The sequence below is a fragment of the Bos grunniens genome, chromosome 2 (assembly GCF_055505025.1).
Source record: "Bos grunniens cultivar Pamir isolate PY7600 chromosome 2, Bosgru_T2T1.0, whole genome shotgun sequence".
NCBI lineage: Eukaryota > Metazoa > Chordata > Mammalia > Artiodactyla > Bovidae > Bos > Bos grunniens.
In genome coordinates this window covers 2,227,828-2,255,806 of record NC_141166.1, presented here as the reverse complement: position 1 = coordinate 2,255,806, position 27,979 = coordinate 2,227,828, and the positions used below count along the sequence as shown (strand labels likewise).

At 53.2% G+C, this 27,979-nt stretch overlaps 1 long non-coding RNA gene across 1 annotated transcript; it reads left to right on the top strand.

Annotated features, from left to right (window-relative positions):
* The first annotated feature begins 17,683 nt into the window (after positions 1-17,683).
* LOC147377245 (uncharacterized) lies at positions 17,684-20,261 on the top strand. The gene is made up of 2 exons (XR_015150085.1): positions 17,684-18,010; positions 19,525-20,261. It is a non-coding gene; the product is annotated as an uncharacterized LOC147377245 (long non-coding RNA).
* The last annotated feature ends 7,718 nt before the right edge of the window (positions 20,262-27,979 follow it).

Sequence of the window (27,979 nt, the reverse complement as noted above, 5' to 3'; positions counted from 1 at the left end):
TCACAGTGCCCACCCCAAGTAGACTCCGTCAGCCTCCTTTCTGGCCATGAGAAAAGAACACACAGCTGGTAAGAGCTGGATTAGAATCTGTGCAGGATCCACTAGCACCTCCCTCGATTTCACGTCCCTCTAGAACCTTAGAAGGTGACCTTGCTGATAAACAGGGTCTTTGCAGATTATTTACTGTAACATCATGCTGGGTTGTGGTGGGCCCTAAATCCAATTCTTGCAAGGATACAGAGACTTGCAGAGACGCAGAGGCGCTACGGGGCGGGGGAGGGAGGGTGCCCAGGTGATGACGTGGGCAGAGGTCGGCGCGAAGCAGCTAGAAGCCAAAGAATCCCAGACAGAGAAGACAACCATCTTCCAGACAAGGAAGGGTCGTCCTCTAGAACCTTTGGAGGAAGCTTAGCCCCACAAACCCCTTGATTTTAGACTCCAGACCTGCGAGAGTATAAATTTCTGTTGCTTTAAGCCACCTGTTTGTAGTCCTTTGTTACAGCAGCCACAGGAACCTATATAGAACAGACTCTGAGAGTGGCTGTTCTGATGCCTCTCCCAAACTAACCCCCGTAATCATGACCATAATCATGGTCACACAAGCTTTTACTGAGAGTCAGCAGGTGCCCTGGTGGTTCAGTAGGTAAAGAATACACCTACAGTGCAGGAGACCATCTGCAAGAGACCCGCGTTTGATCACTGGATCCGGAAGATCCCCTGGGGAAGGAAACGGTGACCCCCTCCAGCAGTCTTGCTAGGGAAATCCCACGGCGGGCTACAGTCCATGGGGTTGCAAGAGTCAGACACGATTGAGCACCTAACCCACCACAGCAGGTGCCTGGCAAGAGGACACAGAGAAGACACAGCCCTCAGCCAAGGGCTCACACACAGCGACAGCAGAGTCACCCCTTGTCCTAGCGGCTTCGGCTCCGGAGGGAGAGAAGCGAGAGGGGCTGCATGAACGAGTCCTGGCGCCATCACTTCCAGGCTGTGTGGCCAATGGCAGGTCATAGCCCGCCTCTCCGAACCCGAATTCCTGCAAGATGGAGGTACTTAGGCCAACTTGCCTCTTTCAAACAAAGGATCTAGAAACACTTTAGAAAGTCATAATTGCACTTTTTATATGGGAGGTAAACAGGGCTTGGTAAATACATTCTTTAGATCTTTCTGCACGTGGAAATATTTCATACAAAAAAGAAAGAAAAGGGGCTCAGCGGTGGAGGGCGGCAGGCAGGGAGGTTCTGCACTGGATTCATGTTCTCCTCAAACACCACCATTTCTTTTGGGAGCAGAATCATCCTCAAAGGGCATCTTGAATTGCAAATAGCCAGAGCCACAAAGGAAAGAAAAAGCCCCCAGGAACAAGCCATGTTTGGATCCGTCCCCGAGCCGAGTCATCGCCAGCTGGCCAATTTTGGTTCCTCCTGCCTCAGCTGCAAGCATCAGCCATGCCAGGGACTGTGAAGTAATCCTGAGATTTGTCAGAGGCAGCGTCTGATCTCCGTCAGTCAAGTAGAGGGGAAGAGAGACCCACAAGATCAAACAAGACTCCTTGGAAAGCCACTGTGTGGGGGGAAAGCCTTAGAGTGTGGGTGCCAGTGTGACAGCCTGCAGGCTGCCTTGAAGTGGGAGCATTTTGCTTGAAGATTATGGGAGGATGGAGGGAATATGTGTGCTGGGATGCTGGAGCGTTCCAAATGCAGAAAGGGCTTGGCAGCACCTGGCACCACTCACCCAAATTTGAGGAGAGCGCTGCGCTTCAGAGCCTCTGGACCAGGGCAGACTGGGAGCATCTCTCATCCATGCTACCCAGTCTGCTTGGAATCTTGTCAGGGCCTCCCTCGTGGGAGCCTGACTTCATTCCCTGAGTCAGAGTCCAAGGAAAAGATGGATGTAGTCAGCTCAGCCCCACAGAGACTCATGAAAACTCACTCGCTAGCAGGCCTGGCAAAAATCATTCAGGTGATTTAATTCAATCCAGTTCAAGCCACTATTTATTTAATAAACAGACAGCTGAGCATAGAGGCTAAGGGACTCCAGAGCTGGATGAACTGGGCTTGAATCCCAGCTCTAATGCTTAGACCAGTCACTTGGCCTCTCCTGGGACTCAGTTTTCCCTTCTGTAAAATAGGGATTGTAATGGCATCTACCCCATAGGGCTGTGCACACGGAATGCATTAGTACTTCTTAAGCACCTAAAATCTTTTCAGGCATATGGTAAGTGCCAACTAAGGGCTGTCTAGGGGACTGGTAAACGAAGCAGTGGGGTAAACAGAGGCCCTGGACATCCTCCAGCATCCCTGCATACAGACAGCTGGGACCGGAAAGAGGAAGTGCCTCGTCCAGGGTGGCGCAGCTCAAAAGTTGCCAAGGCAACACCACAGCAATTAGACCCCATCCTTAACCACTAAGTCTTAGAGACCCCCTTCCGCTCACTATTTCTCCCCAGAGTCTGGCCTGGAGCGTGGCACTTAGGAGACATGAACGCTGAGTGAACCCTCTGAACCATCATCCCTTCTCTTACTCTTGATGTGACCTTGGCCTGTGACACAGACTGTCTGAAGTGCCAGTTTCTTTGTGTAAAAGTGTGGATCTGAATATCCAATTCACAGGGCTGCTGGTGAGAACCAAATGCAAACACGCCCAGCGGGGTGTCTGACAGTTCGTCCATGTTAAACAAATGTCATCTTGATTTTATTTCATTTCCTTGGCCGTGCTCAGCTCTGCCCAAGGACCCATGGGGAACACAGGAGGAGGAGAAAAATGTATTCTTGTCCTGAAGGAACTTTGCTCAAGGCAAAAGTGTAGGAAACTGCTCGCTTAAAGGACAAGCCGCATTAGGTGTCGAAGCAGAAGCCACCCAGGGCTTCAGAGAGCTCAGCCTGGGCCAGGGGCAGTCTGGAGGGCCTCCGGGAGGAGGTGTTTGAAAGAACCATCCACCTCGTTATCTGCCGCGTGAAAGAGCCTCACAGACTGTGTTCCCATTAGGCGAGGTTGGACCGGCAATGTGGGTGAGAACAGAAAAACGCTGCCTCAAGGTTTGAAAGCTGCTGCCTGCGAGGGGGAGAAGCAGGCTCTGATCAATCCCCTCTGATCAAAGGGCTGGGAATGGCAGCAGAACCAACCAGAGTGCCGGCAGCAGGCGAGACCGAGCGAGTGATGTTCAAAACCGCGAGCTTTGGGCCTGAACATTGATGTCCTTCCGGAAAGCGCCCTGTGTGGCTGTGAAGCAGAACAAAAGGGTGGAAGACACAGAACATGCTCGGCCGGGACAGACAACCCAGAGCCGGGTGAACCCACGCCACGGCGCCCCAGCCGGGAGGAGACCGGAGCACCCCCATCCGCTGAGCGTCAAGGCCGAGCAGCTCCCCAGGGTCAGTCCTTCCTGAAAATCCCCCGGCAACACCCTCATGTCCAGCCCGCTCATCAGTTAGGGATGGCCACTGGGGCCCAGGGGCTTCCCTGGTGGCTCAGCAGCAAAGAATCTGCCTGCAGCGTAGGAGATGCAGGAGATGCGGGTTCGACCCCTGGGTTGGGAAGATCCCCTGGAAGAGGAAATGACAACTCAGTATTCTTGCTGGGAAAATCCCATGGACAAAGGAGCCTGGCAGGCTACAGTCCACAGGGTCACAAAGAGTCAGACACGACTGAGTGGGTGAGCATGCAAAGCAGTGAGCACCGGGGCCCAGGGAGTTTGTGAGAGCTCCCCAAGTACATTGTGATGGACAAATGCCCAGCATCTCGTCCCTGCCTCCAACCTCAGCCCATGTGCAACTGACTCCAGGAACAGACGTGCGGCTGGGCTGACCGACCCAAGCCCGACAGACCCCTGGACACAGGAATTCATTCTGGGATAAACTCAGAAGCTTAAGCAACAAGATACAAGATCTGAGACATCGTTGATACTAGTAAGAGTGCAGTGCACAGTCTTGCTGCCTTGGACTCGGGAAGCAGATGTTTAGAGCTGCTGATAGCCATGCTGCCGTCCTACGGAGCCTAAAAATGAACAGCTGGAGAAAGAGGAGATCTGATGATGTCTGTATTAGTTAGGGTAATGCTAACTGCTATGGGCTTCCCCGATGGCTCAGTTGGTAAAGAATCCACCTGGAATGCTGGAGACCCTCGTTCGAGTCCTGGGTTGGGAAGGTCTACTGGAGAAGGGATAGACTACCCACTCCAGTATTCTTGGGCTTCTCTTGAGGCTCAGCTGGTGAAGAATCTGCCTGCAATGCAGGAGACCTGGGCTCGACCCCTGGGTTGGGGAGATCCCCTGGAGAGTATTCTGGCCTAGAGAATTCCACGGACCGTATAGTCCATGGGGTCACAAAGAGTCAGACGTGACTTAGTGACTTGCAATTTCATAACAAATGAAACTCCAAATCTCAGTGGCTTAGTGGTGGTTGAGTCACTGTGTCCGACTCTTGCAACCCCTTGGAGTGTAGCCCTCCAGTCTCCTCTGTCCATGGGATTCCCCAGGTAAGAATACCCGAATGAGTTCCCATTTCCTTCTCCAGGGGAGATCTTCCCTGACCAGGGATGGAACTCAGGTCTCCTGCATTGCAGGCAGATTCTTTACCGACTGAGCCACCAAGGAAACGAAGTCTCAAAATCTCAGTGGCTTAGCCCAATAAATATGTATTCCTTGTTCACTTAACAGTCTGATGTAGGTCTCTCTGGTGACTTAGGGGTCCATAATCCTTCTGTCTTATGCCACACCTTCTCCTAAAGCCTTGGAATTCTCTGCATTCAGCCCGTGGGGGACATTACAGTAGAGGATGCGTATCTGCTTCTTAAGCTCCTTGGTCTGGAAGTGACTCCTACCAGTTTTACTCTATTCCATTGGTGAGGACCAGTCACGTGACCACACCTGAATGCAAAGGGATCTGGGAAATGTAGTTCCTGGCCAATATCTGCTTCTTGGCAACCAGTCTGCACTAAGAAAGAAGCAGCCTGAAGCTTAGGTGACCAGCTAGCCACCTCCACCTCCATATCATCAAGTGCTTCCCTCAAGTGGCTCCTGAAGCCTGATCTTCTTTATTTATATAAGCGATTACATTTCCTGTTTCTACTTAAGCCAGTTTGGGCTGGGTTTTCTGCTGTGAGTGCCAAGCGAGTCGATATGGAGCAGAGTCCTGAGGTCCATTTGCGCAGTCGCTCCTTTCCCCAGTCCAGTAACCGTCCCACAGCACCCTACAGCTTCCCGTGAGCCAAGCTCCGCGGCCTGGCCCGTCCCCTGCGGAGTCACTTAGGAATGCAATCCTCCCAGGAGAGAACTGGGTTGGCCCGCCTGGAGAGCAGGGACCAGAGACTGCCCACGCTCATCTGTGAGCCTGCACAGGAGGTGAGGGTCAGCAGACTCACGTTTTTAGTGAAGGAACAGGTGCTCAAAGAGAAATGTTCGAGGTGGTTGGCTTAGGGCCAAAGCTCCAAAACAACGCCAGCAGATTTCTGCCACCCTTGTGTGCTGCCAGCATCTAGACCAGGGCCGAAGACGCTGGTCTCAAAGTGCCACAAATTCTGTAACATTCCTGCCTTTACAGAATCTAATATTCTTCCCTGTGCAGGCTGCACTTGATGACTTGCTTCTAACACACAGAATACGGAGGGAATGACTTCCAGGGGAGGCCGTCACGGGCACTGTGGTTTCCGCCTTCCTCTCGCTTGGACCATGTGCTCTGCGGGAAGCCGTGTGCCACGCTGTAAGCAAACATGAGCAGCGCTACAAAGACAGCCACTGGTGAGAACCTGGGGCTTCCTGCCGACAGCCGTGCCAGCGAACCTTCTTAGAAGCGGATCCCCCAGCCCAGGTCAAGCTACCAGCTGACCACAGCCCCGTCCAACATCTTAAGGGCAACTTCACGAGAGACCTTGAGCCAGAAACACCCAGCCAAGCTGTTCCTGACTTCCTGCTCCATAGAAACTGTGAGATAATGAGCACCTGTCGTTTTACATCACTAAGCCTGGGGTCATTTGTTACACAGCAACGGTAACTGATACAGCTGCACGAGGGGACAGCTGGGGTCAGGTTTGTGCCTCGAGGGTTCGGAAGAGCCCAAGGATACATGTTAGCTGAGCCTGCTGCTGCTGCTGCTGCTAAGTCGCTTCACTCGTGTCTGACTCTGTGTGACCCCAGAGACGGCAGCCCACGAGACGCCCCCCCGTCCCTGGGATTCTCCAGGCCAGAACACTGGAGTCGGTTGCCATTTCCTTCTCCAGTGCGTGAGAGTGAAAAGTGAAAGTGAAGTCATTCAGTTGTGTCCGACTCTTGGCGACCCCATGGACTGCAGCCCACCAGGCTCCTCCGTCCATGGGATTTTCCAGGCAAGAGTACTGGAGTGGAGTGCCATTGCCTTCTCCGAGCTGAGCCTAGGTAACTGCAATGAAGTATAAGACTTAGGGAAATACAGGCCTGTCTGAGCCACCAGAGAAGCCCAAGAATACTGGAGCGGGTAGCCTGTCCCTTCTCCAGGAGATCTTCCCAACCCAGGAATTGAACCGGGGTCTCTTGCTTTGCAAGCAGATTGTTTATCAGCTGAGCTACCAGGTAAGCCCCATATACAGTCACACTCCTCATCAAAACAGGAGCCAATGACTCCGATGAAAAGAAATCACCAATAAGAGAGTCAAGCTAAAACATGGCAGATGGTCTTCTGGTCACTAGACAAAGGGTTGTTATATGACCCAGGGAAAGCTATTAAGTTGAAGCATGTGAAGTAGCCAATATGCAGCTACTTTGTAATAAATAGGGCTTCCCTGATAGCTCAGTTGGTAAAGAATCTACCTGCAATGCAGGAGACCCTGGTTTGATTCCTGGGTCACAAAGATTGGCTGGAGAAGGGATAGGCCACCCACTCGAGTATTCTTGGGCTTCCCTGGCGGCTCAGCTGGTGAAGAATCCACCTGCAATGTGGGAGCCCTGGGTTCAATCCCTAAGTTGGGAAGATCCCCTGGAGAAGGGGAAAGCTACCCACTCCAGTATTTTGGCCTGGAGAATTCCATGGGCTGTATAGTCCCTGGGGTCACAGAGTCAGACACGACTGAAGTGACTTAGCAGTAGCAGCATATCATTCCACATGGCCCTTCAACTCCCTAAGCCTCAGTTTCCTTTTCTGACCAATAAAGGTAAGGCCCCTCGTTGCTAGTAAAACAGCTTTGCACACCATAAGTGGGCTGCCTCAGAGCACACAGGGTGGCCCGTGATCATGGGGGGATCACTGAGGGCCTCGCTAACAGCATAGAAATAGAGGTCATGGGACTCAGAGACTGTGAGCAGCTGCCAGCTGTCGGAGACCTGAGATCTGCCCTTGGTTTCCTGACACGAAAGAGAGTGGGACTGGAAGACCCTGCCTCTGCCTTCCCACCTGTGTGAGGGCAGTGAGCCCTGCAGGGAACCCCTGTTGGCCCAGGCTTGCGCTGCTGCCATCCATCCCCGCCAGCGGAAGGCAGGGGGACAGGGGTGGGCAGGGTCCTCATTGCCCAGGCAGGCTGCACCCCAGAGGCCGGATTTAGCAAGATTGTTCAAGCAAATGGCTCAGCTCCCTCCGGCTTTTGTAGTACAAACAATCCCAGACAAGTCTTGGAGGGAAGGGAGAAAAAGAGCGGTTTGTGCCCTGTAACAATGTGGCCCTCCGGGGCATTTGCATTTCGCCTGTCTCCTAGCTATCCTGTTCACTCCCTCCCGGCCCGGCCAGGAGAGGCTGCAGTCGCTCGGCCCCTGAGTTCAAGTCCGGCCTCGTCATTACGTCTGGAGAGTCCTTGTCATTAAGTCCTCCTGCAGCCCCCTCTCTGGTCCGCGGCTACTCCTCATCTCTGTAAAACGGGGAGGTTGACAGCCTGGCCTCCAAGGGCAACCTTCGCAAAGTGACAATCCACAGTTACAAAATCTGGGAATCGGGAGACCTGGCTTTGAGCTGCAGCCAGGGCCTTAACTGACCTAACGACCTTGAAAGCTCAGTGTCGGAATGACTTTGCTGTATGAACAACTTCAGCCTCCAGCTCCTCTAAATTTTTCTCTGGCATCCCAGAAGGGCGACCATCTAGCTTCTGGGTCAATACCCCCTAAAGAGGGGAAGCTCACTCCCCTGTTCAGGAGAAAGACACCCATGCTATCGCCAGAGAGACAGCTGCACAGTCGCTGAGTCTGTCTTCAGGCTGGAGCTCAATCCCGCTGCCCGGAGGAAGGCCCAGTCCCCTCGCCCTGGTGCCACCTCCCGTATTCTCAGTCACGCAGTCTGTGCCCCAGGCCTTGCTGGGGGATGAGAAGGGACTTCATCCCCCTGGGGTTTGGTCTCCTGGTCTGTGAAATGGAAACACTGCTTAGCCCATCTCTCAGAGTTCTGTGAGGATTGACTGAGCTCGTCACCTAGCACAGGGTCGGTCAGGGCCGGCGGCCTGATGACGTCAGCAACAGCGGGGACGGTGGTCCTGCGCCTGTTCCCACACTGGCGCCCAGGGTACAGTGTTCATGCGTGTGACGCACAGCCATGACCTGCAGCTCATGGAGGATGGCAAGGGGTCCCGGATGAATCGCCACGAGAACACTAGATGTCACTCAGCTCTGTCCCCCCCAGAAAGCCCATCAGTGCAAGGGACGGCTGAACACACTCCCCTGTGGATGGGCTGGCATCCAGCCTAGCTCTTTCTTTTGAAGGCAAACCATTCTCACGCTTTGGTACCTATGACAGATTGTACATTCACAACCCTTCACGCCCACCGCCTATTAAGATTGCACTTCCACACTCACAGTCATGTTTCTGCAGAAACACCCACTGGAGAGCGTGGAGTGCATTTCCTCCCCCGTGGATTCGGCCTGGTCATGTGACTTGGCTTGGCTGATGCGCTGGGGTCAGGAGGTATGTGTGGCAATTCCAGGACGAATCCTCAAAGGCACTGCATGCTTTACTCCTTCCTTGTGTCCTGACAACTGCTGTCCTTCAGCCCGAGCTCCACTTGGAGCTCACACAGGCCAGACCTGGGCCCAGCCTGCAGCCTGGAGCCCAGCCCACCTGACCTGCAAGCAGAAATAGAGACATCGGACCCACTGTCTCATCAGCTGAAGCACAGCCTTGTGAACCTGAGAATAAATGCTTATAGTTGCAACATGCCTGAGTTTGGGGATGATTTGTTATGCAGCCCTAAGCTGGCATCTTATTATTTATCAGCAGCAAGTTACTTGTGGCAACCCCAGCGAATTGAGACGATCTACTACCACCGCTGAAACCAGTTCTTCACCCGACAGTCTTTAGAGATGCTGAGTAATTGCTCATAGGGATTTCCGGTCTGATGGGAGAGGACAAAGACCCCTTTCAAATAGCCAAGTATCAGATATCCACCAAGCAAACTTGAACTTAAATGGCAACCTAGCTTCCTGTCATCTCCCAGCTCTGGCGTACTGCCACCCAGAACCCTGGATCCCGACTTCCACATTCATGTCGTCAGAAGGATGGGAGGAGAACTGGAGGAAGCTGGTGGCTAGCCTGGAGGGTCGGGGGTAAAGTCCTTCCCCTAAACCAAGTCCTTACAGTTTCCTGTGAGCATGAATGCTCATGTGCATTAGGCGGCAGTCGGGCTTCAAACAGTCCCCAGCGATTTCACCTCTGGGAGCTGGTCCCGTCCCACACCGCGCCGAGGCTGAAAGAACACGGCACAGTGACCACACAACCCTTCCAAGAGGAGGTTAATAAAGATGCTGCCTGGACCCTAGCAGGCCTTTTGTAGAAACAGACAAGCTGATCCTTGAATTTATATGGACGTGCAAAGGAGCTACAACAGCCAAAACCATTCTAAAAAACACAAAGTTGAAGGATTTACACTGTAAGATTTCAGAACTCACGAGACAGACACAGTAGATAGGACCGCGTGGTACTGGCACAAAGATAAACAGAGAGATCAGCGGAGCACAGCTGAAAGTCAAGGCACGAATCTCTACATTCACAGTGAGCTGATTTCCAACGAAGATTCTAAGGCACCAACGGAGAAATGATAACCTTTTCAATGAAATCAATGTAGACATTGACCTTACACCATATCCCAAAGTTAATTCAAAATGTATCGTGGATCTAAATGTTAAGAACTAAAACTATAAAACTTTTAGAAGAAAATATAGGAGAAAATCTTCATGACCTTGAGTTGGACAGAGTTCTTAATACGACAGTAAAATATCACGTAAGAGATCATCCCCAAACAGCACGATCAATAAAAGAAAAGAACTTGTTAAGTTGGACTTCACCACAATTAAAAACTTCCACACTTTAGAGGAGACCACCAAGAGCATAAGAAGACAAACCACAGACTGGGAGACAATATCCGTAAGCCACACATCTGACAATGGACTTGCATTCAGAGCATATAAAGAATTTTTATAACTTAACAATAAGATAAAAAGCCCAATAGGCAAGAGATAAGAATAGACATTTCATCAAAGAAGATCTATGAATAGCTAACAAGCCCATGAGAAGATGTTCAACACAATTAATCATCCAGGAAATGCAAATGAAATGCAGCGAGACACGGCTACACACCCACTAGAATGACTCTCACCCAGAAGACAGCGCATGCCAGCGTGGGTGTGACACAGAGAAACCGGGGCCCTGGCCTGTGGCTGCTGGGGCTGAAATGGTGCAGCCACTGAGGAAGAGAGCTTGGCAGGTTCTGTGAAGAGAAACGGTTCCCACTCATAGGGAGAAGTAGAAACACACGTCCACACAGAGACACGTCTGTGAATTATTCACCACAGGCAGAAAGTGGAAACAATCCGAACGGCCGTCCACAGATGAATGGACGAGCGACGTGTGGCACGTCCCCACGACGGAGCGCCCTGGCGAGAAAAAGGAGTGAACTCCTGATCACACAGCGGCGAGGATGACTCTCAGAAACGTTTTGCTGGACTATATAGTCTATTCATTTCCTGGAGGAGGAAATGACGACCCACTCCAGTATTCTTGCCCAGAGAATTCCCATGGGCAGAGGAGCCTGGCAGGCTACAGTCCAAGAGGTCGCAAAGAGTCAGACGTGACTGAGTGACGCTCGCACACACACACACACACACACACAGAGGAATCATGTTGCTGTACACCTAAAGCTAACACAACACTGTGAACCAACTGTACTTCAATAACAGCAGAAGAAATGAGTGAAAAACCACAGCGCTAACTCTCTGGTTCAAAATGAATCATCACATGCATTTATCTTCACCGTGAAGTTTGTATCTGATAGACCACACACTCCGCAAAACCCTCGGAATGGAAGTAAAGGAAGGTGCTCACTTTTACATTCTGTTATATAAATCCCCAATGAAATAGTTTTCCAACAAACTGGTGGTAACAATAAAAACATTTTGCTGGGTGAAAGAACCCCGGCAGAAAACACTATATTCCGTGATTCCATTTATATGAAATGACCAGCAGGCAGATGGAAGGCAGAATAGTAGCTTCCTAGGGCTGAGAGTCGGAGAAGGCAGGGGCACACACTCAGTGCTCGCCTGGAGAATCCCACGGACGGAGGAGCCTGGGGGGCTGCAGTCCATGGGGCCGCTAAGAGTCGGACACGACTGAGCGACTTCACTTTCACGCATTGGAGAAGGAAATGGCAACCCACTCCAGTGTCCTTGCCTGGAGAATCCCAGGGACGGGGAAGCCTGGGGGACTGCAGTCTATGGGGTCACACAGAGTCGGACACGATTGAAGTGACACAGCAGCAGCAGGGCTGAGAGTGGTGGGGCAGGGCTTACCTGTAAAGGGGCACAAGGTACCTTGTAGGGATGATGAAAAGTAAAACTCACCCAGTTGTGTCTGACTCTTCACAACCCCGTGGACTGTAGCCCACCAGGCTCCTCTGTCCATGGAATTCTCCAGGCAAGAATACTGGAGCGGGTAGTCATTCCCTTCTCCAGGGGATCTTCCTGACCCAGGGATCAAACCCAGGTCTCCTGCACTGCAGGCGGACTCCACCGTCTGCCCGCAGGGGCAGCTAGCAATGTTCTCAGACCGGATGGTGGTGATGACTGTTGCGAAAATGCATCAAAACCACTGCGGGGAAAAGGCATGTGGCTTCCACCTTGGTGGCTCTCTTGATCATCCGTGCTCCACTGCTGTGCCACGAGCCTATGGGAGGTCCGTGTCGCGACAAAGGAGGCCTCACGGAACACATGTGAGGTGCCACTGTGGAGGCAGCTCCTTCAGCCACAGGCGCCTTCAGACGACTACAGACCCCGCTGGCATCCTGGAAGCAAAATGAACCTCCTGAGAGACTCTGAACCTCTGGCTGAGCTGCAACTATCAACAGACACCCACCCCCAGGGGCCGTATGAAAGAATGATTGATTGTTGCTCTAAGCTACTGAACTTGGGGTTCACTTGTCATTCGGCCAGAGCTAACTAGTACAAACGGTCACATGACGATCCACGTGAAAACGTGTATTAGGCAGCTAGTTTAGCTCTCGGTGGTTATTCATCTGCATCCTGTTACCCTGCTTATTTAACTTACATGCAGAGTACATCACGCAAAACACGGGACTGGAAGAAGCACAAGCTGGAATCAAGGTTGTGGGAGAAATATCAATAACTTTAGATACCCAGATGACACCACCCTTATGGGAGAAAGCGAAGAGAAACTAAAGAGCCTCTTGATGAAAGTGAAAGAGGAGACTGAAAAAGCTGGCTTAAAACTCAAATTCAAAAAACTAAGATCATGACATCCGGTCCCACCACTTCATGGCAAATAGATGGGGAAACAATGGAAACAGTGACAGACTATTTTTTTGGGCTCCAAAATCACTGCAAATGGTGACTGGAACCATGAAATTAAAAGACACTTGCTCCTTAGAAGAAAAGCTATGACCAACCTAGAGAGTGTATTAAAAAGCACAGACATTAGTTTGCCTACAAAGGTCCGCCTAGTCAAAGCTATGGCTTTCCCAGTAGTCATGTATGGATGTGAGAGTTGGACTATAAAGAAAGCTGAGTGCTGAAGAATTGATGCTTTTGAACTGTGGTGTTGGAGAAGACTGTTGAGAGGCCCTTGGACTGCAAGGAGATCCAACCAGTCCATTCTGAAGAAGATCAGCCCTGGGTGTTCATTGGAAGGACTGATGTTGAAGCTGAAGCTCCAATACTTTGGCCACCTGATGCGAAGAACTGACTCATTTGAAAAGACCCTGATGCTGGGAAAGATTGAAGGTGGGAGGAGAAGGGGATGACAGAGGATGAGATGGTCGGATGTTGTCACTGCCTCAATGGGCGCGAGTTTGAGTAAACTCCGGGAGTTGGTGAAGGACAGGGAGGCCTGGCATGCTGCAGTCCACGGGGTCACAGAGTCAGACTCGACTGACCAACTGACCAACAACAACATCTAGGTCCTAGACTGAGCCCTAAGTGTCTGGTCCAAGGTGACTCAGTTACCAAGAGATCGGGCTGGGGTTTAAACCAAGCCAGCCTGACTCCAGAGCGGCTTTCGGGCACAACCTCTCATTCTGCATCCTGGACCAGGCACCAGGGGAGACATGAGCAAAGAGCAGAGTCAGATCCCCTTCCTGCAGGGCCTTCCTGTCTGGAGGAGGAGGCGGGGCAGCAGATCCAAAGGCCCTCTTGGCCGTGTTCGGTCCCAGTCCCCCATCCTGTGACTCCTTTCAGTGCCATGGCTGCTCAAGCTGCTCATTCCACACTGCAAAGAGCTCAGCACGCCCGAGCGGGGCTTTCCTGCCCCTCCCTCGAAGCGGAGAGCAGCGAAATTGGACAGTGATGTGTTGTCGTTCCAATATTTCAGCAGGATCCAGGGTGAATTATGATGCCGCCCCACTTTATTCAGTGTAGCATCTTTCATAAGAGCCGTGTCTCAGAAACACTGTGGAGAAGGAAATAATAAATAATTGCCCAAGGGGACAAAGCATGAGATGAAAAGCCCAGGGCTGCGGAGGGCCGAGGGAGGGGAGGCTCAGTCTCGAGGAGCCAGCTTGTCCGAGGAGCCGGGCAGCTGAGCGAAGCAAGCACCCCCTGGCCTTGAGTGCGGCGTTTCAGATGCTTCTGGGGCTTCCTGGAAAGGCGGCTGCTCCTGCGCTGGACCCGTGGGCTGGAGACCCCAGGGAAGGGTCCTGGAGCGCCTTCCGTCTGAGGCGGGGCCCCCAGATGAGCCATTCTGACTCTCACACATCCAAGTTCCCGCTACTCAGAACCCTCGGTGGCTCCGGTCTCACTTGGAATCAAGGCCCAGGTCCCTGTTGTGCCCCTCACAGCCCTGTATGGTCTCACTCCATCACTTCCCTCAGCTTCTCTGACCTCTACAGCACTTGCTCCTTCCACTCCAGCCCCGCGGATCTCCTGATCTTCCCTCGACATGTCGAGCAGAGGCCTGCCACAGGGCCTCTGCACCGGCACACAGCCAACTCCCTCATCTCCTTCGGATTTTTGCTGAAACGTTGATGGGCTTCCCCGGTGGCTCAGCTGGTGAGCCCTACCAGTGCAGGAGACGTAAGAGACTCATGTTCGATCCCTGGGGCGGGAAGATCCCCTGGGGAAGGGCACAGCAACCCCCTCCAGTCTTCTTGCCTGGAGAACCCCACGGACAGAGGAGCCTGGTGGGTTACAGTCCGTGGGGTCGCAGAGTCGGACACGCCTGAGCGGCGCGGCAGCACACACCAGACTCCTGTAACACTGCCCCTCCGTCTTCCTCTCTGGCTCTTCTTCGCTCTGCTCTTCGCCCAGCACTGCGCCGCGCTCTCTCCTTCTCACGTGTGCATTATCATCATCGTTACCTGTTGTCAGAGTCTCAGCACCGCAGACGCAGAGATTTCGTTCCCGTAGGGCGCCAGACACAGCCTAAACGCTCCACAAACATTTCTGGGGGTGAATACGGGTTCACACATGCAGACCCTCAGGTTTCTGGGTAACAGGTGAGCCCTTAACACACTCCCATCTGCGGACCTGCCCGCCTCCTGCGCACTGTGCCTTCTGCGCAGTCTCACGGCAAGTCTCTCCCAGCGGTTTTGGAAAGAATATTCTCTGGCTTGAAGCCCATGTCCCCAGATGGGTCAGAACCTGGGCTCTAGGCCTCAGGCTCCCCGGGTTTAATCCCAGCTCCACCACCTGCTGTTCCGTAACCTTGGGCAAGACATCTCGCGGGTCTCTTTCGCCCACAAAGAGGAGATACCACCACCTCCGTTCTACTGGGGACTACTCACTATGTCTGTTGTGCAGATGGGGAAACTGAGGGTGGATGAAATAAGGTAGCTCCCACTGGCTGGATAGCTGCTGAGCCCAGAAATCAAAACCGAGAGGGTGCAGAAGGTAGAAGCAGCCTGGGGGCTAAAAACCTCAAAACACAGCAGAAGCGCTGACGTGGAGTCATTCTTGCTCCGTTCGCCAAACAATGGAAAGTAAATTCGCCTGGACAAAGCAAAGCAAGAGCCAATGCCAGCCACATGGACTAAAAATAACCCTCCAACATCAGTGCGGAAGGGTCTTAGAGATAATCAACCCACTTTCCCATTTCCAAAGGAGAGAGAGAGGATGGGGGGCGGGGAGGCACTTCCTGGCGACCACACACGAGAGACCAGTGTCAACACTGGGATCTGAGAACTGGGCCAGCCCTGCGTGACCTTGTTCTCTTTGTTGCTTGATCGCTGTTACATTCATTCAACAGACAGCCAGTTCTCACCCAGCTCAGGAGTCAGCCGGGTTCCCGGACCCCAGGGAGGCCAGCTCTCTGGAGACTGAAAATTCCCAAGCCCGGGTCTGCATCGAAGGCAGCAGTGCCGCTCACAGAGCCAGGGGAGGGGCCTGCGGGCCCCTGGGCAGGACGTCTGCACACCGCCCGTGTGTCTGTGGGACTCACAGCTGCCGGAGGCGGGAGAGGCAATCAGAGGCCGGGGGGGTCCGGGCACATCTGGCTGGCGGCTGTTCAGGGACAGGCTCATCTCACTTGTTCAGAAGCAGTGATTTCTAGCTGGGAGGTGAGGAAGACGGTTCAGCCTGTCTGAGTTACAATTAGAGGTGGCACGTCCCTAGGGCCTGACAGGAGATTTAGGACTGGGTCCTAGGGAGCATTGTGTATCCTGAGAGGGGAACATAAAAGGGCCTCTAGCCTTTCCTTCTGTCTCCATTCAACCAAACTGCTGTGCACCCAGCACCGGGCAGGACCAGGGGAGACCAGAGGAAGCCCTGGGGTGGGCGGTGGGGGCCAGGATGAGTTAGACCAGGCTAAGAACACACGGAGCCCACCTCCCTTCAGAAACACGGCAACCCCACGATGCTGGCATCTGACGCTAGGCAGCAGCAGCTCCATCCAACCCAGGGGTATCAGCTGGGCCTGTCTGACCCCTCAGGGGCATTTGGCAATGTCTGGTGACATTTTTTGATTTTCGTTAACTTGTCGGGGGCATGCTCCTGGCACCGAGTGAGATTAGGGGTGCCTCTAAACACCCCACAAGGTTCTGGAGCGCTCTACAATAAGGAGTTACCCATTCGGGACTTCCCTAGTGGCCCAGTGCCTAGAACTCCACTCTCCCAACGCAGGGGGCGTGGGTTCCACCCCTGTCAGGGGACTAGATCCCATACGCCGGAACAACAGATCCCGCGTGCCTCAACTAAGCCCTGGTGCAGCCAAATGCATCAATAACAAAAACCAATATTAAAAAAGAATTATCCAATCCCAAATGCCAACAGCACGGAGGCTGGCAAGTCTGCTCTAAAGAAAGAGACGTCACCCGGGAGTTCTAGGACCCACAGCGGCCCACGGACGCCGTTCCAGAAATCCCAGCAGCTCCCCGAAATCTTGAGCAAAGCATAAGATCTAGGGATCCGTGTGAACTTTTCCCACGTGATCATCGTTGTCCAAAAGTCTCAGGCCAGTTTGGAGGCCAGGCAGGGTGCTGGACGGCCTGAGCGCTTTACGCGCGGCTCCCAGCTCAGGGCGGGCACACAGCAAGCGGTCGGTACCTACTGTCTGGATGAACAGCAGGGGGTCCTTAACGAGACCCAGAAATAGTTTCCCTCTTCCCCACCCAAGTTCTGAGCACACTGGAAAATAAGACAAAGGAGCAGCAGGGGGAGGCCAGCATGTCACCTCTGGTGCCGCTAAAGGCTAATTTGGAGAGCGGAACACAGCTTTCTGTGAGAGCCAAACAGGCCCGCTCAATGAACCCCAGAATTAAGCAGACCGGCCCACCTTGTCACAGACAACTCGGTGAGGACAAGCCGCCCACCTCCAGGCCCCGTCGCAGGAACAAAGCCCACCTCTAAACTAGCATTGTCCACAGAAACATAACACAAGCCTGAATTTTTAGTAGCCGTGATAAAAATACAAAAAGAAACATATTCATGTTAAGGCTTTTTGTTTAACCCAATAGCTCCAAAATGTGATCACTTTAATACATAAGCAACAACAAAAAATACTCATGAGATGTTTTACATTCCGTTTTCATACCAAGTGTTCAAATTCCAGAGCGTGTCTTACACTAACAGCACGTCCCGGTCTGGACTAGCGACGTGTGAAATGCTAATAACCTCATGAGGTGAAGGCTGCCACGCTGGACGGGGAAAGTCTCAGAGGACTGAGGAGTTATGCCTGCTCCCACGACCCAAGCAGGAAAAAGAGGGGAGGGGAGAGACTCCCTGAGCCAAAGTCACCCGTCAGATAAACAACTCCACCCGTCCCGGGACAGATGGGAAAGGCTAACGCGTGCGCGTTAAGTCACTTTAGCCACGTCCAGCTCTTTGTGACCCCAGGGACTGTAGCCTGCCCGGCTTCTCTGTCCATGGAATTCTCCAGGCCAGAATACTGAAGTGGGTTGCCATTCCCTTTTCCAGGGAATCTTCACAACCCAAGGATCGAACTCAGATTGGATTGCAGGCAGATCCTTTACCTACTGAGCCACCAACCCAAAATGTACATTAATTAACCTACTTTTTCATAAAAGGAAATATTGGAATGGGAGGTGCACACCTCTGAATGGATACATGGCTGGATGGATGAACAGATGGACTGATGGATGGTTAACAAACAGATGATGTGAAATCAAGGTAAGACATAACACCCCAGAGCAGGCAGTCGACTTCTATTTTTAAAAGTTACAAATGTCAAATACTGTGTGATATCACTTATATGTAGAAATATAAAATATGACACAAATGAGCTTATCAGAGACAGAAACAGACCCACAGACATTGAAAACAGACTTGTTGCCAAGAGGGAGGGTGGTAGGGAAGGGATGGGTGGGGAGGCTGGGGTTAGCAGATACAAACTGCTACATACGGAAAGGATAAACAACAGGTCCTCCTCTTTATTTAGCACACGGGACTATATTCAGTATCCTGTGTTAAACCATAATGGAAAAGAATAAAAAAGAATGTACACACACACACACACACACACAGGTAGTGTATATAACTGAATCACTTTGCTGTACAGTAGAAATGAACACATTATAAGTCAACTATGCTCCAATGAGATAAACTTTTAAAAGCAGAAAAGCCACAGGTGTCAGATCCCTGTGAACGAGCATGTGCTTTGTTTTAAAAAGACCCGAATCCAATGCACTGTCACCTCATCACACTTCTGCAGGTGGAGGAAATGGTAATGTCCGTATAACAAGTCTAAGTAGTATCAATCATACAAATAACAGGCAACATACCTACCATATGGCAGACAACGGGATCCTTCATTAAGAGTATGAGCTATATGTACAGAAAGGCTTTTATTAGCTATTGACTGCTCCGTTTCTAGTACCTGGCACATAGTGAAGTGAAGTGAAGTGAAGTCGCTCAGTCGTGTCCGACTCTTTGCGACCCCATGGACTGTAGCCTACTACGCTCCTCTGTCCATGGGATTTTCCAGGCAAGAGTACTGGAGTGGGGTGCCCTTTCCTTCTGCAGAGGATCTTCCTGAACCTAGGACTGAACCCAGGTCTCCCGCAGTGTAGGCAGATGCTTTACTGTCTGAGCCACCAGGGAAGTCCTTAGTAGTTCTTGGCACATAGTAGGTACTCAATAAATATTTGTTGAATTAATAACTTGTCTAATTTATTCAAGGGGCTCAGAGAGGTTGAGTAACTTGCCCAAAGTCACACTGCTACCAAATGGTAAAACCTGAACTATAACCCAGGCTTTATGGAGGTCAAAATCCATCTACCGTTTGCCTCTTAACCGACTGATGCAGGAAAATCACACTTTACCACCTATTCTTTATGAATATGGCACCAGGTCAGCCCTGTGGATTCCTCATGCCGGAGAGTAACACAGCAGAAGTTCAAAGCCAAGGCAGTTTTCTCCATTTCTCCAGCTCAGACTTCTGCACAAAGCTCTCATCTTCGGGGGAAAAACAAATTCATTTGAACTAAAATAAGCAGAGCTCATGAGAGCCGGTTGTCAAATTTTTCAGGAATTTTGTGAGCCAGTTGTTTTAACATAGTCATTATTTTAAAATTAAACTCTACAAACTTACCATGAAATAAACTGCATGAAAAGCAAAGATAACACATTCTCCAAATTAACCACGTCACAATTATTTACTGTATTTTACTATCTCCGCTCTGAAGGTTTCTAAGCCCACTGTATTTGTGTGATGAAACTGCTTTCTGATGACATCTTACTGCTCATCTCTTCCAACTCCACCTTCAAAGATTTCACCTCTGTGAAGCTGGTAGCTTGCCATCAGGCATGGTGGGAGTGTTTACACCATGGAAACTGGCAACCGCTACAAACCTGTTCCTGCTTTTATTAGCGTCCCGGAGAGATTGTTTTCACACTGTTATCAGCATATTACAGCCTTGGATGTGGTCACAAACCAAAGGATGGCTTTATGATTCTCCACTATACACCAGGATGACTAAGAGCAAGCCATCTTCACTCAAAAAGGACATTTCACTGCAGGAAACAGCACCAACTTTGGAATCTTTGAGCCTCCCTGTGGGAGGTAGACAATTCAGTGCACTTTCCTTTTTGGGGTCCAGCTGCCTTGCTCATCTCGACAGGGGGGGCCTCTGTGACCACACAATCCAGGTAAACAGCTTTCCCAGAGATATCCAACTCCCTTGGGAAATATCAACGCCCAGCCCCCTGTAGTTACTGCTACCCCTGTCAGAGCAGGTCCTCCTGTCTCTAATGAGCAACCGGCACGATGCCCACGGCTTCATCCTGGGCCTGCTGAGATGAAGTCGATTCGGCCACAGCCTCCTGTCCACACTGCACACTCGTCACCTCTGCTTTCAGGGCCTCTGGTGGGTGTGTCAGTAATTCGAGTGGAGACGATGCAAAGTAGAGAACAAAAGCAAAAGAAGTCAGACTTGGGAAGCATGCACATCCCAGCAGCCAGCTCGTCTGTATGCCCTGAGCGTCTAGGAGGATCTTGGATTCTTGCATTTCCTTCTCGGTGGAGCTGAACATTTGTGGAGAGTCTCAGGCGCCGGATACATGTGTGCGTGCTCAGTCGCTTCAGTGGTTCCCGACACTTTGCGACTCCACAGACCGTAGCCCGCCAGGCTCCTCAGTCCGTGGGATTTTTGCGGCAAGTATACTGGAGTGGGTTGCCATTTCCTTCTCCAGGAGGTCCTCCCGACCCAGGGATCGAACCTGCGTCTCCTGTGTCTCCTGCATTGCTGGTGGATTCTTTCACTGCTGAGCCACCGACGAAGCCCAGGTATGTGCTGGGCACCTTAAAGAGACTCTTATTTAACTACTTAACACGGTAGGTATCATCAGCTGCCTTAATTTACCAGGCGATGGAGGCTTGGGGAGGTTGAGGATCCTTCTCAAGGTCAAGCAGTCAGTGAAAAGCTAAAGCCAGAATCGCAGCACTCTCTCGGCTGCAGACGCATGCATGCTGCACCTGCCTGAAATCGTTGCCCTAGAATAAGCCTTGGAGTGTGAGTATGATCTCAGCAATCAGAGCTGAGGAGGAGGCTGCCCGTGGCATGATGCAGACCAGCATGAACTCAAAGAGGCAGGAAATAATGGGGATCAGCAGAGAACACTGAACAGCTAGAGGTTCGCACAGGAGATGAATGGATTCTAGGGGACGGGAAAACATGTGACTACAGAGAGGTGGTAAGAAAGGGTGAGTGGCCGGGTGGGCAGGTGTGAGGATGAACGTGAAGTATGGGAAGGGGGAGGGCCGGAAAGGCAGACTGTAAACGGCAGATGGTGGTTGGAAGGATGGCTGGAAGGACGGACAGTGAGTGGTGGATGGATATGGGAAGGAAGGAATGAACGGATGGGGAAAAGAAAGAAGGGAAGGGAGGGGCGAGATGAGAGATGGGTGACCGAAGAACGGGTAGGCAAGTGGAAGGGTGGTTAGTGAAAGGCAGGCGGGTGGATGGACAGGCTGAACAGCTGGTAGACGGGTATCACCAAGAGCACGTGGATGGGCCAAGAGTGGACCCGAGCCAGTGAATATTGAAACTGTGGGCAGGGGGACGATAGAAAAGGGAACCCAGACGGGGCGGATGAGCCAGCGGGTGATGGTGGGAAGCAGCATGGAAGGGCTTTCCAGGCCTTTGGTTGAGAGACGGTGAAAGACGGGAGAGATGAGCAGACGCGAGAGCGTGCGGACAGCATCCTGATGGACACAGAGCAGGAAGGGAGAGCAGACACGAAGGCCAAGAGAGGGAAGGCTCACCCAGCCACGGGCACCGGGAAAGGCCCCTTTTCAGAGGCACCTTTTGAGGTCCCTAGGGAAAGAGAGTCGTACCCAGACGGGGACCGAGGACCAACCGGAGACGGGCCGACACAAGAGACGGGCCGACACAAGAGACGGGCAGCCAAGCTGTCTCGGAGGCTCAGCCCGGGCAGCACCCCCTGAGACCCTGGTCGAGGGGGGTTCTGCCCCTGCCCCCACCCCCTCCTCCCACTTCCCGCGCCTGCCTGTACCCCTGCTCACACAGCCTTTTCTTGGCAAGAGGTTCCCTGGAGTCGAGGGGTGGGGCCAGCCCGTTTGACCTTCTCTGTTCTTGGACATAATTACTGTTATCCCAGGTAATGGCTTTGAAATGACGCTGCCATTACACACCTTCCTGCTGTTCGGCCCATTTGTCTGAGAGCAGCCCTGTCCCGGAGACCAGGGGTTGCAACGGAAGAGCCTCGGGGGTGTTTTCTCTCTCCTCCCAGGCACCAGGCTTGCCTTAACCCTTCCCGTCTCCGCTCTGGTCAACATGGAGCTCAGGACATCAGGCAGACAGGCCCTCCGGGCAGGGACCGGACATCTCTGGAGACACTAGGAGCTGGGGGGCTCAGGCGTGGATTCGGGCACCATGCTGAGCCAGAGAACATTCCGGGGGGCGGGGAGAGGACACCCACAGCCAAAGCCAAGAGCTGTGCAGGTAAAGGGAAGAGCCTAAAGTGGGGCCACGAGAGACCCAGGCGGCAAGCTCAAGGCGAAGATTGACCCTGAGCCGGCTCGATCCCTGGAAGGTGGGTTCGTGTCATGAGCATCCCGGTTCCCCCTTGTGACGTGCAGGGCGGGGAACATGCGGAGCGCTCCAAGGCACGGGGCCACGGTCGGGAGACCCGAACGACTCTGCCCAGAAAGGGCACTTCCTTGGGGCCCGAAGAACCATGCCTTTAAGCCAGAAGAGCCCCGTCACGGAGACCTATGTCAAGTCTGCAAAAGGGGTGAAGGTACAGACAAGCCCCTCCCACCCTGGGAAGGATCCCAGCTTCCCAATTCCACTTCCATGGTTTCCCACCCATAGGCAATGCTCCCAGGAGGGCTTGACCCCCGCCTGTCCAGGAGCTCTCTAGGGCCAGCCTGCTTGGAACACTGCCTTTGGAATTTTCCAGGCTTACACCTGAATCCTGGCCCAATCGCTAGGTAGCTGTGTGACTGAGGAAAGTGCCTTAACCTCTCTGAACCTGCTTGCTTGTCTGCAAAGTGGCGATAACAATCCCACTCACTCACAGGGTGGGTGCACAGCATCCAAGGCAGAGGTGCTCAGTGAATGAAAACGCGAGGAACAGGACACGCAGTGATGCTCCCACGTCCCAGCCCTGCTCCCCTAAAGCCTGATCTCCTGCCACACCAGGCGTTGGGTCCTGGCCCTCTCCCTTCCCACTGGCTTCCATCTGGCTCAGCCTGTCACAATAACAGTGCTCATCTGCTCCACCTGGGACCCAAGCCACACGTGGGGGGACCTGGAGTTTCCGTCAGACCATCGAAAAAGCAAGAGAGTTCCAGAAAAACATCTACTTCTGCTTTATTGACTACGCCAAAGCCTTTGACTGGGTGGATCACAACAGACTGGAAAATGTTTCAAGAGATGGGAATACCAGACCAACTTACCTGCCTCCTGAGGAATGAAGGCGGGAGGAGAAGGGGACAACAGAGGATGAGATGGCTGGATGGCATCACTGATGTGATGGATGTGAGTCTGAGTGAACTCCAGGAGTTGGTGATGGACAGGGAGGCCTGGCGTGCTGCGATTCATGGGGTCACAAAGAGTCGGACAAGACTGAGCAACTGAACTGAACTGAACTGGAGTTTAAAGAGACAAAAAGGACCCGAATCATGAGTCCTCCGGGTCAGGCAGCCTGGAGGTCACGGCCAGAGAGACCCGCTGAGGGAGGTGCATCAGGCAGTGTCCAGCCCTTAAGCTGGCTGACCATCTACAAAGAAGGGGCTTCCAGCAGCTTGCTTGGCTCCCAGTCCACCTCCCGAGACTCCCGGCGCTTCCAAGCCTCTCCTGCCCTCTGCAGTTCCCGTCTGTTGCCTCGTCACCTGTCTGGACTGTTTCCTAACACTCTGGCTTGTAGCAGCCTGGCCTGACTCGTTTCCAATTTGTCTGCATTGATCATGACCACGTCAGGTGAACAGAAACGACCGATGTGACAATGCATGGAGTGTTCCTGATGGGGGGCACAGGGGGCTCCCAAACCCAGTGGCTTCTCCATTATAAGCTGGACCCTCCGTGGGCATCATCCATCTCCTTTAATTACCTTCATTACACTTTTCCATTTAAATGTGTCCTCTTACTTGGAAGAAATCAGCACTCCTGAACTGCTTGGCTCAGCCACCCAGGAGAGGTGTGAGGAGAAGCAGTGAGGCCCGAAAAGGCTGAGATCCTCCAGGATCTCAGAAAGAACTTAGAAAAAGCCCAAGCCATCAAAGTCTAGCCTCGGGGTTCTCCTCCTGCAGGAAGCCCTCCATGATTTAAACCTGCCCAAATAAGATTGGAGTCGCTGCCATGATTTGGGCACTCACAGGCAATCATTGTACTTGGGGCTAGCTGAGTATTAACTCACTTAGTAATCTCCCCATATGTGGTGAGAAAATAGGCTCAGAGAGGCAAGGTAATGTATTCAGGGTTGCACAACTTGTGGGAGGTTGGGTAGGGATTCCAACCAGATTCCGAAGCCTGTGCTCCCCCCAACAGGCCACGTCGCCCATCCCGTCACTCCTTGATGGAGGGGCCTCTTTCTGTGTTTGAAGCAGGTTTCTCAGTGACGGAAAACTGTCAAAGTTTTCTACCATTGTTCTATCATCTCCATGAGGCTGGGGGTCTCCACGGGCCAGGATCACTGACCTCACTGGACCAGGAGCTCCTCAAGAGTAGAAGCTGTGCCTCTCCTCTCAGACTGGGAAGTTGCACCTCCCCATCAGACCAGCTCCTTGCAGAGGGGAGCTGTGCCCCCCCCTTCACCAGACTGGAGCCCCAGCTGTCCCTCCCCACCCGGCCCTGCCCTGCTCGGGCTGCCTGTCGTGGCCCCCACCTGTCAGTTACTCCCCCTCCCAGCATCTGGCCGCTGGTGCTGTCTCTTCCCTGAGGCCCCTTCCTGGGGCTTCTCTCTTCGAGATAAGCAGCACATCCGTCATCTCACGAACAGGTGCCATCCACGGCCATGCCCAGCCTCCACCAGCTGGAGCAGAAGGGAATCCACCCCCTTGGTCAGAGCAGCACAGCCCATGCTCCCGCCAGGTCCTACCCCGAAGGCGGCCCAGAGCCCACGCCTGGAGCAGGCCACGGGCAGAGGGTCAGAGGCCTGCCTGCGTCCGGCTCCACCCCAAGGGAGCAGAGGGAAGTCCTCGCTACCCCACTGACCCTGCTTCGGACCCCACTTCGAGTTCCATTCCCAGGCTTAACTGACCAGCTGTGTGGTGTTTGGCGAGTCTCCCCTTCACTCAGCCCCTAAACCTCCGTCCCCACCTTGGCCCTGCCCCCACTACTTGGCAGTCTGGGAGTCCCCGTCTGCAGGGCGGAAATGACACCCGTTCACCCTTCCCCTCATGGGCTGCCTCAGAGGATGGAACAAGCCGTGGTCAGGTGATCAGAGGCTCCACCCAGGCTGGGAGGCCAGCCTCCCTGCGCCCAGGCAGATGCTCCACGCCGGTGAGGCAGGAGGCGTGAGTGTCAGGGTGGCACCCAGGGGTCGTGCCACTGTCTTGTATCCTGGGTCTTTATCATGCACCGGAGTCAGGTATTCTCGAATTCCAATCCTGCCTCTGATACCTATGAAAACATAAAATGTGTATAACCCTTGACCTGCACTCCTGTTTCTAGAATCGATCCTCAGACATTAAAGCCCCATTAACGATGGGCGTCCCTCGTGGGGTAGCTATCACAGGACTGTAAGAGCAGAAACCTCGAAACAGCAGGGAGGAGCATTCAGAGGACAGATTGAACGCTGGAGATCATGCTGTCAGCCACTCGAAAACCATAAAAGTCGTAGCCTATATCCATCGCATTGACCTGAGGTGTTCAGAATACATTTTCAAGCAAAAGGATACCATTAAGGAAAAAACACATTAAAGGAGAAGTTACGGGACAGCGCGGCGCACCCTGCGTTCCCCAGGGTCTCTGCGTGCGCACGTGTGCATTCGTGTGTCTTTACAGGTCTGCGAGCATCACTGAAGCCCCAGACGGGAAGCCAACGTGAGGGACAGATGAGAAAGCAAAGCGAGGCAGTCTAACCATACCACACACATTAGCGTCTGTTTAAACTGTCTTAATGAGGATACGTTTAAAACAAAGCAACGGCAATTTTTAAAACTCCCCTCTCTGTCACTGATGTACAGTGGGACTTGGGCATACGGCTCTGACGAGCCTCAGTTTCTTCACCTGCAACATGGAAATAATTGTATAAGCTAACAACGTCTGCCTTGTAGATTCACTGGGTGGATCGCAGAGATCACGGCACAGAGCAGGTCATTTCCCCTCTGCGGGAAGTGGGAGGGGAGAAAGGGAAGGCCACACCTCTGCACCCAGCGGCCCAGCTCCCATGGGGCAGTCTCTGTGACTGGGGTGGGGTAGGCTCTGCCTTCATCCTCTGCCACCCCTTCCCCGGCCGTTGGAAAGGCTAAGTCAGCCTCCATCGTTTTGCAGCAGAATGACTAGACAGATGCCCATCCTGCTCTGACATCCAGTGGGCACCCCCCTGGGAAAAGACAGTTATCTCCCACTGCCTCCTAGGCATACACGCCCCCCCCATACCTAGCCTCCCCGAGAGGCCCGGAGTGACTTCAGGGATGGGCAGGCTCTGCAGCGGGGCCTCTGGATAGTGCCCAAGTGAGGGGGAGGACGAGGCTCTTAGGTAAACATCGCTTGTAACACTGACGCTTACAGCTCTGCCCTGCAAAGCTCACCTGAGATGTCTGAAACCAGCCAGAGATTCCAAAAGAGCTTTGCAAACACAGCTCGTGCAGGCTGCTGCCCTTGGGGAGTTGGGGTTAACTTCTGGGCTTCCGCATGGAGGAGCATAGAGATTTGCTGGATTCCACCAAGAAGGGGCCTCCCCTGGTGGCTCAGACAGTAAAGAATCTGCCTGCAATGCAGGAGACCGGGGTTCGATCCCTAAGTTGGGAAGATGCCCTGGAGAAGGAAATGGCAACCCACTCCAGTGTTCTTGCCTGGTGAATCCCAGGGACAGGGGGGAGCCTGGTGGCCCGCCGTCTATGGGGTCGCACAGACTCGTACACGACTGAAGCGACTTAGCAGCAGCAGTAGCAGCAGCAGGGAGGGGAAGGAGGAGGGGTGGGGAGGGGGAAGGGAGGAAGAGGAGGGGAGCAGAGAGGAGGCACGAATCGAATTCCTGGAGACCTGAGAGCCTGTGGGTGCCCCTGAGGAGGAGCGAGCCCGCCGAGTGCCCGCTGGACGCCGTCCCCCGCAGAGGGGCCCCGCGGGGACCGATGCTGACCGCAGGCACAGGATGCCGCCTGCTGACGCCTTGATGCCTCCGGAACTCATCGCCCTGAGCAGCAGAGAGGACCACAGCCCTGAGTCGAACCAAACGTGAACTCAAAAGGACCGAATTTACCTGCAGTTGTCTGAGATTGCATTTTCTGCCCTCAGGCAGAAAGGGAGCTTGGGACAGAAAGCCTGTTCAGTGAGAGAAAAATAAAGTTACAGCATCTGGCACAGCACACTAGGCGGCTTAGACATCCCTTGTCTCCACACAGCCCCCGGATTTGAAAACAACAGAAAGAGTTGCCGGGGCAAGGAGGCGCCCCATATTCCCACCCTCTCAATGTCCCCCGTGTCCCACGGGGAGGTTCCGGAAACACAATTTGAAAACTTCTCCCCCACCCACAGGATGCGGTGTGGAGCGGAGGATGGCTGCAGGCCATGCACCCTTGCTCTTGGGGGGCCCCTCTTTCCCCACATATGAGTTGTCACTGCAGATCAGAGCAGACAGCAGCCCCGGGGACTGTCCCAGGAGCAGGACTTGGCGAGCGCACATCCGCTCAGAACCTGGGGAGGACGTGCCGGGGCTCCTACAGCAGCTCCACCCTCCCCGGATGCTGAGGGTCCCCAGGGCTGGATAGCTCCGTCTTGGTGCTATTGAACTTGGAGCTGATCATTCTGCACTGTGGGGCTTTCCTGTGCATTGTAGGAGGCGGTCATCAGCCCCTCTGGCCTCTCCCCCCAGGCCTGTAGCACCGCCCAGCCTCCAATGATAACCACATGTTGCCAGATGACCCCAGGGAACCAAGTCCTCCCTGCCCCAGCTTCCCTGTGCTGAGCATCCCTGCTCTAAACGGTCCCTCTGGTCTCCTGATGGTTTTCT